Raw genomic sequence first — 14,355 nt, 5'->3', positions numbered from 1 at the left:
TTTCCTAAGCTTCTGCAGAATTAAGGGGGATAATTTTCCCATATTGAGTTAAAATGTTTTGTTGAATCAGGTTCTTGGCTTTGGGTCTGTCATGGCCTCGAGCGAGTTTTCTCAAGCAATCTCCTGCTCTTCATCTTATTAATTCTGTAACCAGGCTCCTAGCTTCCTTTCCCAGTGAAATCACTCGGCTGGAGAGGTGGAAGTGCTCCCTACTGCCAGGATCTTCCAGAATTTGCACTACTGGTGCCACGTTTGAAGCCAAAATGCACTCCACCTCAGACGCAGCGATTCTGGAAGGACCTTTTACAATGGAAGGAGGGAGCCACAGGAGGCAATGACGTCAGACCAAGCCAGCCTGGACCCACACTGCAGACTAGGTCAACACTCTATCCTGGGGTAAAGCAGAAAACCCAGCAGTGCAGGAAGAAGATTGCACTCTGCAAGGGTAAGTGACACCATCTTCACTCTGTTACTTCACACTTACAGAGCCACCACTCACTCTAACTCTGCTGTACACAACTTTCTCACATTACACTCAATCCCTAGCTTTGTCACATTGCAGGAGAAACTGGTCCACCACCTAGACTGATGTCTCCACAGCACCATGAATAATCTATCTTCTTTGTATTCTTTCAGGGGATGTTGACATCACTGGCTGCGCCAGCAGCTATTGCCCATCTCTAGTTGCCCTTGAGAAGGTGATGGTGAGCTGCCTTCTTGTGCTGCTGTTGCCTTCATCCTTCTAGATGGTAGTAGTCAAGGGTTTGGAAGTTCTAATGCTGGATTGGTTGCAATTGATGTGCAAGACTAACCATGGCCCATGACTTGGGCAGGAAACTCGCAGATCCCCATACACCCGCAAATGCCTGACTGATGATGGCTAACACTTTTGAGAGAAATAGGACCACACCCTTGACTCACTGCGGCAGTGGAGAAAGTGAGGACTGCAGATGCTGGAGATCAGAGCTGAAAATGTGTTGCTGGAAAAGCGCAGCAGGTCAGGCAGCATCCAAGGAGCAGGAGAATCGACATTTCGGGCATGAGCCCTTCTTCAGGAATGCCCTCGATCTCTTCATAGCCAACTGCCGCCGCGACATTAACCGCCTCAACCTCTCCACCCCTCTTACCCACTCCAACCTCTCACCCTTGGAACGTGCAGCCCTCCACTCCCTCCATTCCAATCCCAACCTCACTATCAAACCGGCAGACAAGGGAGGCGCGGTAGTAGTTTGGCGCACCGACCTATACACCGCTGAGGCTAAACGCCAGCTCGCGGACACCTCCTTCTACTGCCCCCTTGACCATGACCCCACCTCCCACCACCAAACTATCATCTTCCAGACCATCCATAACCTCATCACCTCAGGGGATCTCCCATCCACCGCCTCCAACCTCATAGTCCCACAACCCAGCACCACCCGTTTCTACCTCCTGCCCAAAATCCACAAATCTGACTGCCCCGGCCGATCCATTGTCTCAGCCTGCTCCTGCCCCACCGAACTCACCTCGATACGGTCCTGTCTGCATTCCTGAAGAAGGGCTCATGCCCAAAACGTCGATTCTCCTGCTCCTTGGATACTGCCTGACTAACTGCGGCAGTGCCCACTTCCTGACTGGAGTCCACTATTAAGGAATGTTCTCCTTTGATTTCAGTGCACGGCCATTTGTTTGAGGCATATACAGTGTATTGACAACTGCTGGCAAGTACTGCTGGTTTAATATTGGTGTAGCACAGTGCAGTACAGCAATATATTCACTGTTCAGTACTCCTCACAGTAACCAAGCGCCTGTCTCTCGCTCTGTGCTAAAAGAACCAACGCAAGCCCAGAGACTGACAGCCTGTAACTGAACACTGAAGACTCTATGTGCTAAGAAAGCAATGTGACACCCACAGATGCTGTAAATCACCGCTGAGGTCAGAGAGTGTCTGCAAGGAAAGTAGATGTCAAAAGATGCATCCTGTTAATGCCCAAGATGCATGTGTCCCTGCGTACAAAACAGCTTGGCAAAAACATGCAAATCCCAGGTGTCCCTGATGCCAAAGTAAAGAACTGAAGGGGTGAAGAAGTGCTTGAGTTGATCAGAGAACAGGCATGATGGTGTGTTGAGGCTGGTGTTCTGCTGAAGCCACCTTATGTCGGTGAAAGCTTGAGGAAGATGGTGCCCATGGGATAAAGAGACATTGTTGCGAGGAAGCATTTGGATAATGGCCAGGATAAGTATTTGCTGAGCAGCAGTCATGGGTACCTGCTTTGATCTATATGTTGGGAATTTTGTCGGTCTAGTTTCTCAGGGAAACAGAGGAGAATTGGAATTGGAAGTGACGATTAAATAAGGCAATTTGGGGGCTTTAATGACGCATGAAAATGCAAATGCATGGAAATATGGTCATTGCAACCCCTGGCAAGATCATCATCAAGGCATGAGGAGAAAATTGCAAACATTTTTCTTGATGTTGAGATTATGATTTTCTCATTCTCTCCTGACTATGATCAGCCTTGATCGAATGGTGGAGCAGACTCGATGGGCCTCATTCCGCTCCATTATCTTTTGTTCTTTCACAATTATTTATGCCATACCAGGGAAAGTAAAATTCTATCCGAAGCCTTTAAGCTTAAATATTAGGTCTAAATCGAATAACAAGTTGAAGACACCAGCAAGGTAGTCGTATAATCTATGGGAAGATTACTGAGCTTACTTTTAATTATCCTCAGATACCTTCATCCAATGCTATATTAATGATTCCTTTGTGACTGATATAAAACATAAAATATCAGTGTCTGCAGGTTTGTATCACCTCCAAATAGCTGAACCCAAAATATAATACACAATGTAATTAAACTGTGGAAACTGAATTTTTTGGTGAAGGAACAGAGAAGGTGATAAAGGAAATACTACCTGTTGTAAATATGGATTTTGAGGAAGCACTTGACAAAATGCCACATAAAAGGTTCTTTAACAAAATTGAGGCTCGTGAAATAGGAGATTCAGTATCAGCTGGATGAAATACTGGTTAAAGGCAGAAAATAGCAAGTCTTGATCAGAGTGCGTAGTGGATAAAGTGTGTCGCTGGAAAAAACACACCAGGTCACACAGCAACCGAAGAGCAGAAGAGTCAACATTTCGAGCAGGACTCTTCACCAGTCCTCATCTCTCCTGCTGTTCTGATGCTGCTTGATCTGCTGTACCTTTTCCAGCCCCACACTTTATCGACTCCAACTCTCCAGCATCTGCAGTCCTCACTATCTTCAGAGTGCATAGTGGTAGATAGTAATGTTCCCTAAGGGTCAATGTTAGGGCCACTATTTTGTTTTGTTGTTATATATAAATTACTTTGACATTGGCATCCAGAGTATAATTTCAAATTCAGCCAAGAATACCAAACCTGTAGTAAAGGCAAACAGTGAGTAAATCATCTGCAACAGAATGTCGTCAGGTTAGCAGAATGCACAGACAAGTGGCAGATGAAGCATAATACAAAGAATTGAGAGATGATGCATTTCGGCAGAACAGACAGGGACAGGCAATATAGAAATATTACGTCATTCTGAAGAGTATGCAGGAACAGAGAGACCTATGCATAGTACGTGAGCAGATTTTTGAAGGTGGCATGACATATTGAGAAAGTCTTTAACAAACTGAACACAAAAATGGGCCCTTTTACAAAACTTTGATTCAATCTCAACTTTAATATTGCATCCAGTTCTGGATGCCATGTCATAGGAAGGATATTAAAGACTGTGGTGCTGGAAAATCACATTCAGTCAGGCAGCATCTGAGGAACAGGAGAATCGATGTTTCAGGCATAAGCCCTTCATCAGGAATGAGGCTCATTCTTGATGAAGGGTTTATGCCTGAAACATCAATTCTCCTGCTCCTCAGATGCTGACTGACTGGCTGTGCTTTTCCAACACCACACTCTTTCCCTTTGATCCCCAGCATCTGCACTCCTCACTTTCTCCTTAGGAGGGATGTGAGGGTCTTGGAGGAGACTTACCAGAATTGCTGCAGGGATGAGTGAATTTAGCTACAAGGTTAGGTTTGAGAAGCTGGAAAGATTATGACAGGTTTGTACACAGCAGAAAAAGAAAGCAATTGTTTGAAAATATAATCTAGAACTACAGGTCCCAAATCATTAGAAGTTACTGCTGCGCCGGCTGGTATCAAAGGTGAGCTAGCTCTATTTTAAATATATTTTCTCAATATAAAAACATGTATAATGTATGTGAACTCTGATTTTCTCTGTGTTCTATTATGTATTACCCAGTGGATACATTTTGCTGGTAAAAGGCAATTCACACTGGAGTCAGTAAAATAAGTAAAGGCAAACTATATTTACTGCCCTACGTTATGCAGTTTGAGAGCCAATATGCACTCCACTTAGGAATGTAATGTTGATACTTGATTGATGGAAAAATATTTACATCAGGGCTTCCTGAAATGGAGTTTTGGAACCTAAGCAGGGTCATGAGCTGAAAGGTTGGGGTCACAAGCCCTGAGACAGAAATGACTACTGTGGAGCTGTGACCGGTTAGAATGATGGTATTCCCACTCTAACAGGACCTGGTTCTCCTCGGGGTATCATGTCAATTGTCAAGCCTCAAAATTGGGTCACAGTAAAAAAAAAATTCACAAGTACTGCCTTGTAACATCAAGAGATTCATGTACAAAGATGACAGTCCTGCCTGGATATCTTGAATGAAATGTTGAACAAAAGACAAGCTACAAATTCAATAGGGGTGGCTGCTAAACTTAGTCAGATGTTTAATGAAATAATGTAGCAAGCCAATGATTCTGCCAAGAATTTAATTTGATGTGCAAGTCATTTTAGAACACTGTACAATGTGGAATATATGCATGCACCAGATCTCCGACAAAAGACAATATTAATATATCTTTTATAATGGACAAATCTGAACCCAGAGGCTAATTAATTAAATTCATTCTTTGGGGGAGATTTAAATAGCTTCAGGGGAATTTAAGTTTCATTTCTATCAACTATCAAAAGCTTTGTTAAAATTATGCATCAAGTACCACAATTAGTTGCTTCTGCCTTTAGTTACTTTAATATCTCTTGCGGCTTAGCAAGGCATGACTGAGTTCTGGAACAGAATAGTAGGAGAAATCAGAGCCAACTAAAATATTTATTAGTTGTAAATTTTATACAGAAAAGTATGGATAGTAATAGTGTAGTTATCGATCATGTAACTATTGATACCTCAAATATGGCAATTAATGTCAGACCTCACTATAAACATTGGGAAAAAAAAATTGTCATTTGGTACTACAGAACTTGGGTATCGTTGGAAAAAAGAATACACATTTTGTCATTGTCTTTCGCCTTGCACTCAAATTATTTTGCTGGCATCCAATTTGTGACAGTTGGTTGGGCATGCAGTAAGATGCACTTATGCGTAAACATTAATACACAGGATGATGTTCTTTTCAGGCACAAAAACATGCTCACACATTCCAACTGTTTCAACTTAATAAAATAGGTAACAAACATTCTCAGGTTCATTCCTCTGGAAAATGCCTTTACCAATCGGTATCAAAGAACACACCACGTTTAAAATGTAAACAAAGTTTGACAATTAACTGTCAGTCATCATCTAACTGGTTCATTCCTTATGGGGACATATTTACCAAACAGAATGCACTTGCCAACAAATCAGCATTCCCATCTCATGCTGTACAAATGTTGTGTTTCCTTTACATTGGTATTTCTTATGAATTTTGTCCTGATGAGTGCAAGATGAAAAGCATTGACAAAATGTTTTTTTTCAATAATTAATGAAACATTCATAAACTAAGGTTATTCTTTAACATTTTAACCACTATTCTTGAAAAACTGAATGTTGGACATCATTCCTGAAGTGAAAATTGAAAATACTAAGAAAATACAAAATGCTATCAGCATCTACATTCTGAGGGTGAGTCTCATTCAAATTGTTGGAAATGTATTTACTCCCATTGTTTTACTGCTGTGCATGTCCAGCACCTTTTGCTTTTATATCATAGTTATTTGCTGCACAGCATTTTAAAGTTTATTGAGTGAAAGCAAAATATCAGATATATTTAAAGTACATGAAAATCCTTAATAATTTCTAATTAATTTTACTGCAATTCCTAATATAGATGAGTACTTGAGATAATTGGTTTGGATAAGCATTCACAATGTAAAGTACAAGGCTTTAGGATGGTGCATGTTAATGGAATCTATTGTGGATTTTTCTCACAAAGGACCACTTTCAGACAGAATGGTTTCCCCTCTAATGTGAATTCTACCTATAGACTCTTTTATTTTTACTTAACAAATGTAAATATTACAGAAAACACTGATTTTTGTAAAGCTAATGGAGGCTTACGTATAACCCTGTAAAATGGAGACATGCTTCATCTATTTTACCTTGATGTTTGTTAGTAACAACTCAAGCAACAATTTATTATCTGCCTTGGTGTTATGTTGTCTAGTGTTCAACAACACCACTCAACAATCCCAAGTTTGCCAAGAATTATATTAATAATTAACTTAAGATTATCTGTCAAGCTTACAATATGACTCACCTGTATTTGAAAGAAGCTACATAGAGACACATGGAGGAATCTATCCTTGGCACAAAAAAAAATCTCCAGGCATTTCACTTTTACAATTAAACAAAAGCTTAGGGGTCTTTGTCCTCTGGTGCAATCCCCATGAAATGTCTCAACCAGTCAGAGACATTGTGCTTTTCTTAATGTAAGCAAAGCTTTGGAGTAGCCATCTTTATACATTTTCTGTGGCAATGCCTTAACCAGCCAGAGTCCACTTTCCAACCAGTTAGCAACTTTTTCTCATGCAGAATAAATTATTGATCCCTGTGAAAGATGGCATTCTTGTGTCTGTCCTGATGAACACAAGACAAAAAGCTTTGACAATTATGAATACAGGTTTGTTTGTTTTTTTATCAATGATTAAGTACATGAGGAGCTTTTAATATTTTGAATGGGCTTTTGTGATGATGTCTTTCTATTAAAGTGAAAGCTTCAATAAATAGTTAGACCTTTGTTTTATTTTATCTCAGGTGGTTCCTGAGTTCTGCCAATGGGTGAATTAGCTTTGAGGGTGTAACGCAGAGCTTCAATGGATTACTGCCTGAGGTCTAGTTGCTTTTCCAACAAAAGTACATGAAAAGTTAAGTGCTTGTTTTCTTTTGTAGAAACCTTATCTTTCTAGCAATTCTAATCTCTCTCCCTTCGTTTGGACAGGACCTGCAGACTCCATACACCATTCAACAGATCTCATTCCTATCAATCTTTTTTCTGGGGGGGTCACATGAAGTCTGTGGCATGAAAACAGGATCACATTGGGAAGAGTTTGGGAAGCACTGGTGTGAGGGGTCAAAGGATAGTGAGTTGGGATATGGGTTGGTATGACTTGACATGTGGGGAGATAGAAGGGACTATTGGTGTGGGTGATGGAGGCAAGAATTTGCATGGAGGGTGTGACAGCCATTAAGGGGGGTAAGTGGGCGCTTGTGAGGTGAGTGGGGGGGGTGGTCGACTTGGTGACCTCATACGAAAGAAAAACAACTCCTTTTGAACAGCCCATCCTGGCACCCGGTTAGATTAGATTAGATTACTTACGGTGTGGAAACAGGCCCTTCGGCCCAACAAGTCCACACCGACCCGCTGAAGCGCAACCCACCCAGACCCATTCCCCTACATTTACCCCTTCACCTAACGCTACGGGCAATTTAGCATGGCTAATTCACCTAACCTGCACATTTTTGGACTGTGGGAGGAAACCGGAACACCCGGAGGAAACCCACGCAGACACAAGGAGAACGTGCAAACTCCACACAGAGAGTCGCCTGAGGCGGGAAATGAACTCGGGTCTCTGGCGCTGTGAGGCAGCAGTGCTAACCACTGTGCCACCGTCACTCCAATGACACCTTCAATCTGTTTTCAGAGATTATGCACCCGATTCCATCCCACTTCTATTCTCATTGTGTGAAAATTGCAACTGATCATGGCATTTATTCCTACAGCAGATACATTGAGCCTGGAAATTTCCAATGTTTCCCTCTCACGATTGAAAATCCAGCCCCAGATCTTCATTTCTTCCACCTTGGAATAGATCACTACGTTTTTAAATTCATTCACAGGATGAGGGCATCACTGGCTGGGCCAGCATTTATTGCCCATTCTTTATTGCCCAAAGGACAGTTGAGAGTCAACTGCATTTACTGTAGGTCTGGAGTCACATGTAGTCCAGACCGGATAAGGATGGCAGTCCCCTTCCCTGAAAGGACATTAGTGAACGAGACAGGTTTTTACAACAATCAACAATGGATTCATGGTCATCATTAGACTCTTAATTACAGACTATTTTTATTGAATTCAAATTCCACCATTTGCCATAGTGGGATTAGAACCCAGCTCCCCAGAACTCTGTGGAGTAACAGTCCAGTGATAATACCACTTGGCCATTGCCTCCCCCTCATGATTTAACTGATCTTATTTGGTTCCTTTGCAGTATTCAGCTTGTCCAAATAGTTTCACTTTTGTGATACACACAACACAATTTTTAGGACGTTTTTCCTATTGTGATATGTATGCACCAAATGAAGCAGCTTATAATACCATTCACAGGTTTTTCCATGGGATGAATATAAATGGACATATGCTTAGGAGGGAGATAAAGTTTTAGATCAATACAAAGGGTGGCATTTAATGTTGCTGCGTCTCCTTGACCCCTGTTGGTGAAAGCCTGCCCTACTAAGTACTTGGCAGAAGAAGGCCTTACAGGAGAAATGAAGGACGCTGAGTGTGAAATTCAGACTCTATGACCAGAGTCATGGAGGTTGCCATGGGATCCTGGGTGCAGGTGAGTGAAAGTGGAAGGGCAATTCTGATATGGGGCAGTGTGAGAGGGGGATCGGGTAGCAAGGGCTGGAAGCTGGCTCTCAGGGTGCCTCTCTCTTGGTGATTCTGGGTTCCTCAATCAGGCACCGAATGTCTTTGAATAAAATCTCTCCCCTTCTTTCTCTGAATCCAGCAAGCAACCCTAAGCAGGTTTTGCCTTTTGGGCTTCCTGCATGGTAAGTCCACCATCCACTGTTGAGTGAACACATTAATTGCCCACTTCAGTTTCTTAATTGGCAACTGGATAGGAGGGCAGATCACAGACCCAGGATCCATCAGGGCAGAGGCAGGAAGGTGATGGGGTCCCAACTTGTCACCCTCCCATGTGTTTAAATACTTCCACAGCACAAACCCATCTTGGATGAGGATATTCTTTCATTGGAATATTTTGGTTTGGTCTTCCCAAGTACAGAACTGTTGGATTGTTCATCTCGGCCTTCCCAAAGCATAAAATTCTACTAGACTCCAAGGAAGTCCAACATATTGACACATTTCAGAACCTAGGTGACATCTCAGATCTTCATGGTTTTCTGGAGACAGTTACGTGGGGCTAGATGTTTTGCTACTCAGTTTAAAAGATATGAATTGGAAAATTTCTTGTGCTGACAGTTTCATCTCCACATCAGTGGCCCCACACAGTATTTTCACTCCAAGGAGGTGGATCTGGATTGTGTTGGACCTACTGACTCCTCAAGCAAATGTGGTGTCGGCAGAATAGCAGACAAGTTTGGTGGGTGGGGGCAGGATTAGGACATTGAGCTTGGTGATCAGCCATGATCATAACGAATGGTGGAACTGGCTTCAGGTGTCAAATGATCTACTTTGGCTCCTATTTTCTATTTTCCTCAGCAAGACATCTGTGTTTCAGGTAGAAATAGATTGTTTGCTTTGTTTAATTTTCATAATTAGGATGGTATAATAAGCTATTTTTGTAATACACATCTCTGGAGTATGTGAAACTTGAACACAGGCCTCCTGGTTCAGAGGTTTGGACACTGCCACTGCACCACAAACATCTTTCTCTTCAGATAGAATGTCAAACTAACAAAGTGTATTCCAACTTCTCAGGGTTTTTTTTTGCATCTGGAAGCATATTGGCCCATAATACATTCTTAAATTTAACATCAATAAATCCTCTGAAGACAGTAGAAGCAGTATGAAATATCTTAAGTTCTAATTTCATGAACAAGTCATGTTAATGAGAAAGTAAACATTCAGTCATTATATGTTTTCACACATTCGTGCCACATTTACAAATACATTGGTAGATATTTACCTGCTATCCAGCTGTAAAATCAATGCCGCAGATCAGATTCAGATTACAGAAATTGCCTGATTTGCAATCCAGTTAAAATCATACTCTACTTTGTGACCTGCTATGCCACTGAGAACCTATTTAAGTGCTGACATCAAATGATTAAGATCATGGAAACAAAATTGGAGATGCACAGATTTGTTAGCTGTGAATGAATAAGCAAAGGTTCCCTTTGGAAGGAGTTAGCTAATTATATTAATTTAAGACCTGATATTTGATTCCTTTTGAAGAGACAAACAGTCCTGTGGAGTGCTGCTGGTGATCTTTTTTTCATGTAGGAACATTAAACAAGCTCCATGGTTATTATTTGTGATAGTACTAATTAACATATTAATTTCTACTTTGAAACTTCAAAATAAGGCACATTCTTTTGAACTGGCTAACCAGGACAATAGGGGGCTAGATGATTCTGTTGAGAAAAAATGCTTTGGATACAAGTGAATCCTCGTTGGCTTTGAGTTGACACTTTTGAAATGGCCTTCACAAATCCTTAAGGCAAGTGGAAAAATATTTAATGGAACAGTGCTTGTTCAGTTGTCCAATCCAAATAATTTTTATTCAGCTTTTACTCAAAAAGCAGTATAATTTTTGAACAAATATTCAATTTTCTTATTTAAATAGGTGTAATGGGGAAGAAATTATCCAATCTGTTGTTTCCAATCTTAGAATTGATTTTGGAACGACCAGAATGTCATTTGTATCATACAACATACATCACATACTTCCAATCATTCCAAAAGGATATTCATTCTCTCTCTCATAAGTACATCAGCTGACAATTTGGAAGCAAGCTACTTTCTGGTGTCCTGTGAGGCCTACATGAAACATGTCTCAGGTGAGTTAATTCACAAACTGATGTCCTTTGTAGGATTCTGTTTAAAATGTATTCATAAAGGGCAGAGTTTGTGCTGTGCAAAATACATCTCGTACACTCGGCCTTCAGAAGTCTATTTAACTCTCATGAAGGGTGTACCTGAGATTTCTCAGGAAATGGTCAGAAGTTGAGCTGCAATTCCTTCTAATTTTGCATGAATACTATAACATACTGATTCCTCAAGTTCACTCTCTCCACTTTGTCCTCCCGGTTCACTGAGACTATTTTTGTCCAATTTGACCATCAGGCTCTGACCTGCACTGAGGCACTCATGACATCCACTGGCTAATTTCGATCACTCTTATGCTGACTTGATTTGGTATATGAATCAATTGCTTTGATTGCTTTATTCCTATTTTGGGTACAAGTTCAGTTTCTCATCTACATTTTCAGGTAGGTTGATACCAAATTGCTACTTTTGCCTCTGACTTCACTTTCTGCTAATGCGTGGAAGAAAAATAAGTATGTCGGGACTTTGGGGAATGCCGTTAATTATAAATATAAATCAATATTAAACCAGAATGTAAACCAACCACAGTCCCAAGTGACTCATTTAAGCTAATTTATTTCAAGTCTATCATTACAACAAAAGAAAATGCATTCCTTCCTGAATAGCAAGGTATCTTACTGTACCTGTCTCCGATTGTTTTAACATCTATCATCATGAGCAAGCATATTTTAGAGGTTTAAAAATACATCTTCAATCCAGTGCACTCCTTCTCTTCACCTTCAACTTTGAGTTAATGTATCCTGAAATAATAGCTTTTTAGAGCCATTTAACTTTCACACTAGTTCCTCTGCAACTCTTTATTTCAGTCAAAAAACATTTCCCATATTCTTAAACAATGATCAACAGTTACCCAGGAGTTACACTAGGAATTGTCTGCCTAATATTTTCTAGGTAAATGTCTATGTGAGTAAATTGGAGTCATCAAAGTCTCTGATTCTATCTCGGAAGTCAAGGGTATCAAGGATATTTTCCATCGGAAAATCAAACCTCTTGGGTAATTCCCACAGAGTCGATGTGTTGGGACTCCTGTGAGGTCCTGACTTGCATCCCAAGGTTGTAAGTCTGCTCTTTGACAATCCAAGGCTGGAAGACATGGATCAATTGACACTCAACCAAATGCCATGTGATCTCCTGAGACGTTAACAAGAAGGTTAAAAATCCAGGCAAATTAAAGTGAAAAAACATGGAAATTCCTCTGATTTCCTTTAGGCAACCACACCTAGTCCTGCGAATCAAGTACAAATTGAATCCAGTGCAAATTTCTGCTTTGTGCACTTCGCCATTCTGAGATATACTCTCACGAGTTATCATTTTAATCTTTAAGTCCCTGTCATATGGTTACTTTGGTTATTCTGACCTTTTTTCTCAGAAAGACACCAATCTTGGTGCTTTATATTTGTGAATTACTGCTTATCCTTTCTCAGATTCAATTGCTGGTTTCTCTTTGTGGCAAAAACTAACAAATTGAAGAAAGCATTCACTTAGCCTTTGATATTTTGGTGTCCTTCATTATGAACATTGACAATTCTGATTTTGGAATTCTGAATAACTCACTGTGAAGCATCAGCAGATACTGAGCCAAGCACCTGCTTTTTGGGCTGACCACACAGACATTACAATGATCAGATTATCTATTTTTGTGTTCTTGATTGAAGAATAATACGTTGACTATGTTTTCAGGGAGAACTCCTGTTCTTCTTCGAAATAGAAAATAGGAGTGTCATGGAATCTTTTATATTCATTCAGCAAGGCCTTTGGTTCAACTTCTTACCCCCAAAAATAAACTCTTCTCAGTACTGCATGTAACAACTGATGTTAACAACTTGAATCATTTCTGTCAGCAATAAAAATTAACCAAGCTGCCTGTTTTCCCTTCAATATCCAAACTTGTCCTCCTACAGCCTTACTCCAATACATGGCTGAAATCTATTGTCAGGCCTCACTCACTAACCTTAAAAATTGAAAGGAAAATCAATGTGTGCTGGTATTCTGTACTTTCAGCAACCATTTAGGTGACAGTGACAGGAGGTAATGCTGATTAGGATTACATAGGATCACAGTCTATCACACAGGGATCAACTTAATTTTCAGAGTCTTTTGAATGTAAACTGGAAATGAATGAGAAATAAAGAATGATTGAGATGACAACACACTTGTCCTGAATTTAAGTGTCAGCTCTGTCTCAAGTCAGTAGTACTCTTATCTGAGTCACTGCGTCCTCGCTTCCAGTTCCATTGTAGGACTTGAATACAGAAGATCAAAGCTGATTCTTCCATGCAGTACTGAGAAGAGTTTATTTTTGGGGGCAAGAAGTTGAACCAAAGGCCTTGCTGAATGAATATAAAAGATTCCATGACACTCCTATTTTCTATTTCAAAGAAGAACAGGAGTTCTCCCTGAAAACATAGTCAACGTATTATTCTTCAATCAAGAACACAAAAATAGATAATCTGATCATTGTAATGTCTGTGTGGTCAGCCCAAAAAGCAGGTGCTTGGCTCAGTATCTGCTGATGCTTCACAGTGAGTTACTTTCTGGGCAGCGTTTTGTCATTGGTGGTTTGCCATTGCCTCAACTCTCAGGTGTGGGACGAGCCAGCAGGTTCCAAGTCTACTTCAGCCAAATGAGAAACAAACCCACATCGTCAGAGTTATTCTAACACATGCTATCCATCTACCCAACTGAATTAAGCTGCCCCCCTCTGATCTTTGTCACATTACATGTTTGTGAGAGTTTGTTGCATACTAATTGACTGCTACGTTTTTGATATTACAACAGAGACTCTCCTACTGCCCCCTCGACCATGACCCCACCCCAAATCACCAAATCATCATCTCCCAGACCATACACAACCTCATCACCTCAGGAGATCTCCCACCCACAGCTTCCAACCTCATAGTCCGGGAACCCCGCACTGCCCGGTTCTACCTCCTTCCCAAGATCCACAAGCCTGACCACCCTGGCCGACCCATTGTCTCAGCATGCTCCTGCCCCACTGAACTCATCTCTACCTACCTCGACACTGTCCTATCCCCCTTAGTCCTGGAACTCCCCACATACGTTCGAGACACCACCCACGCCATCCACCTCCTCCAAGACTTCCGTTTCCCTAGCCCCCAACACCTCATCTTCACCATGGATATCCAATCCCTTACACCTCCATCCGCCATGACCAGGGCCTCCAAACCCTCCGTTTTTTTCCTCTCCAGACGTCCCCAACAGTACCCTTCCACCAACACACTCATTCGT

The 14,355-nt window shown here is 41.1% G+C and overlaps 1 protein-coding gene across 2 annotated transcripts in view; it reads right to left on the bottom strand.

The window, feature by feature from the left end:
• The window catches only part of kcnh5b (potassium voltage-gated channel, subfamily H (eag-related), member 5b), a 317,576-nt gene that overhangs the window by 29,385 nt on the left and 273,836 nt on the right, over nt 1–14,355 (bottom strand). The gene's annotated exons all lie outside the window — the stretch shown is intronic.

The sequence above is a fragment of the Chiloscyllium plagiosum genome, chromosome 10 (assembly GCF_004010195.1).
Source record: "Chiloscyllium plagiosum isolate BGI_BamShark_2017 chromosome 10, ASM401019v2, whole genome shotgun sequence".
Lineage (NCBI taxonomy): Eukaryota > Metazoa > Chordata > Chondrichthyes > Orectolobiformes > Hemiscylliidae > Chiloscyllium > Chiloscyllium plagiosum.
The sequence above is the reverse complement of the archived record's forward strand: the minus strand, read 5'-3'. Positions and strand labels throughout refer to the sequence as shown.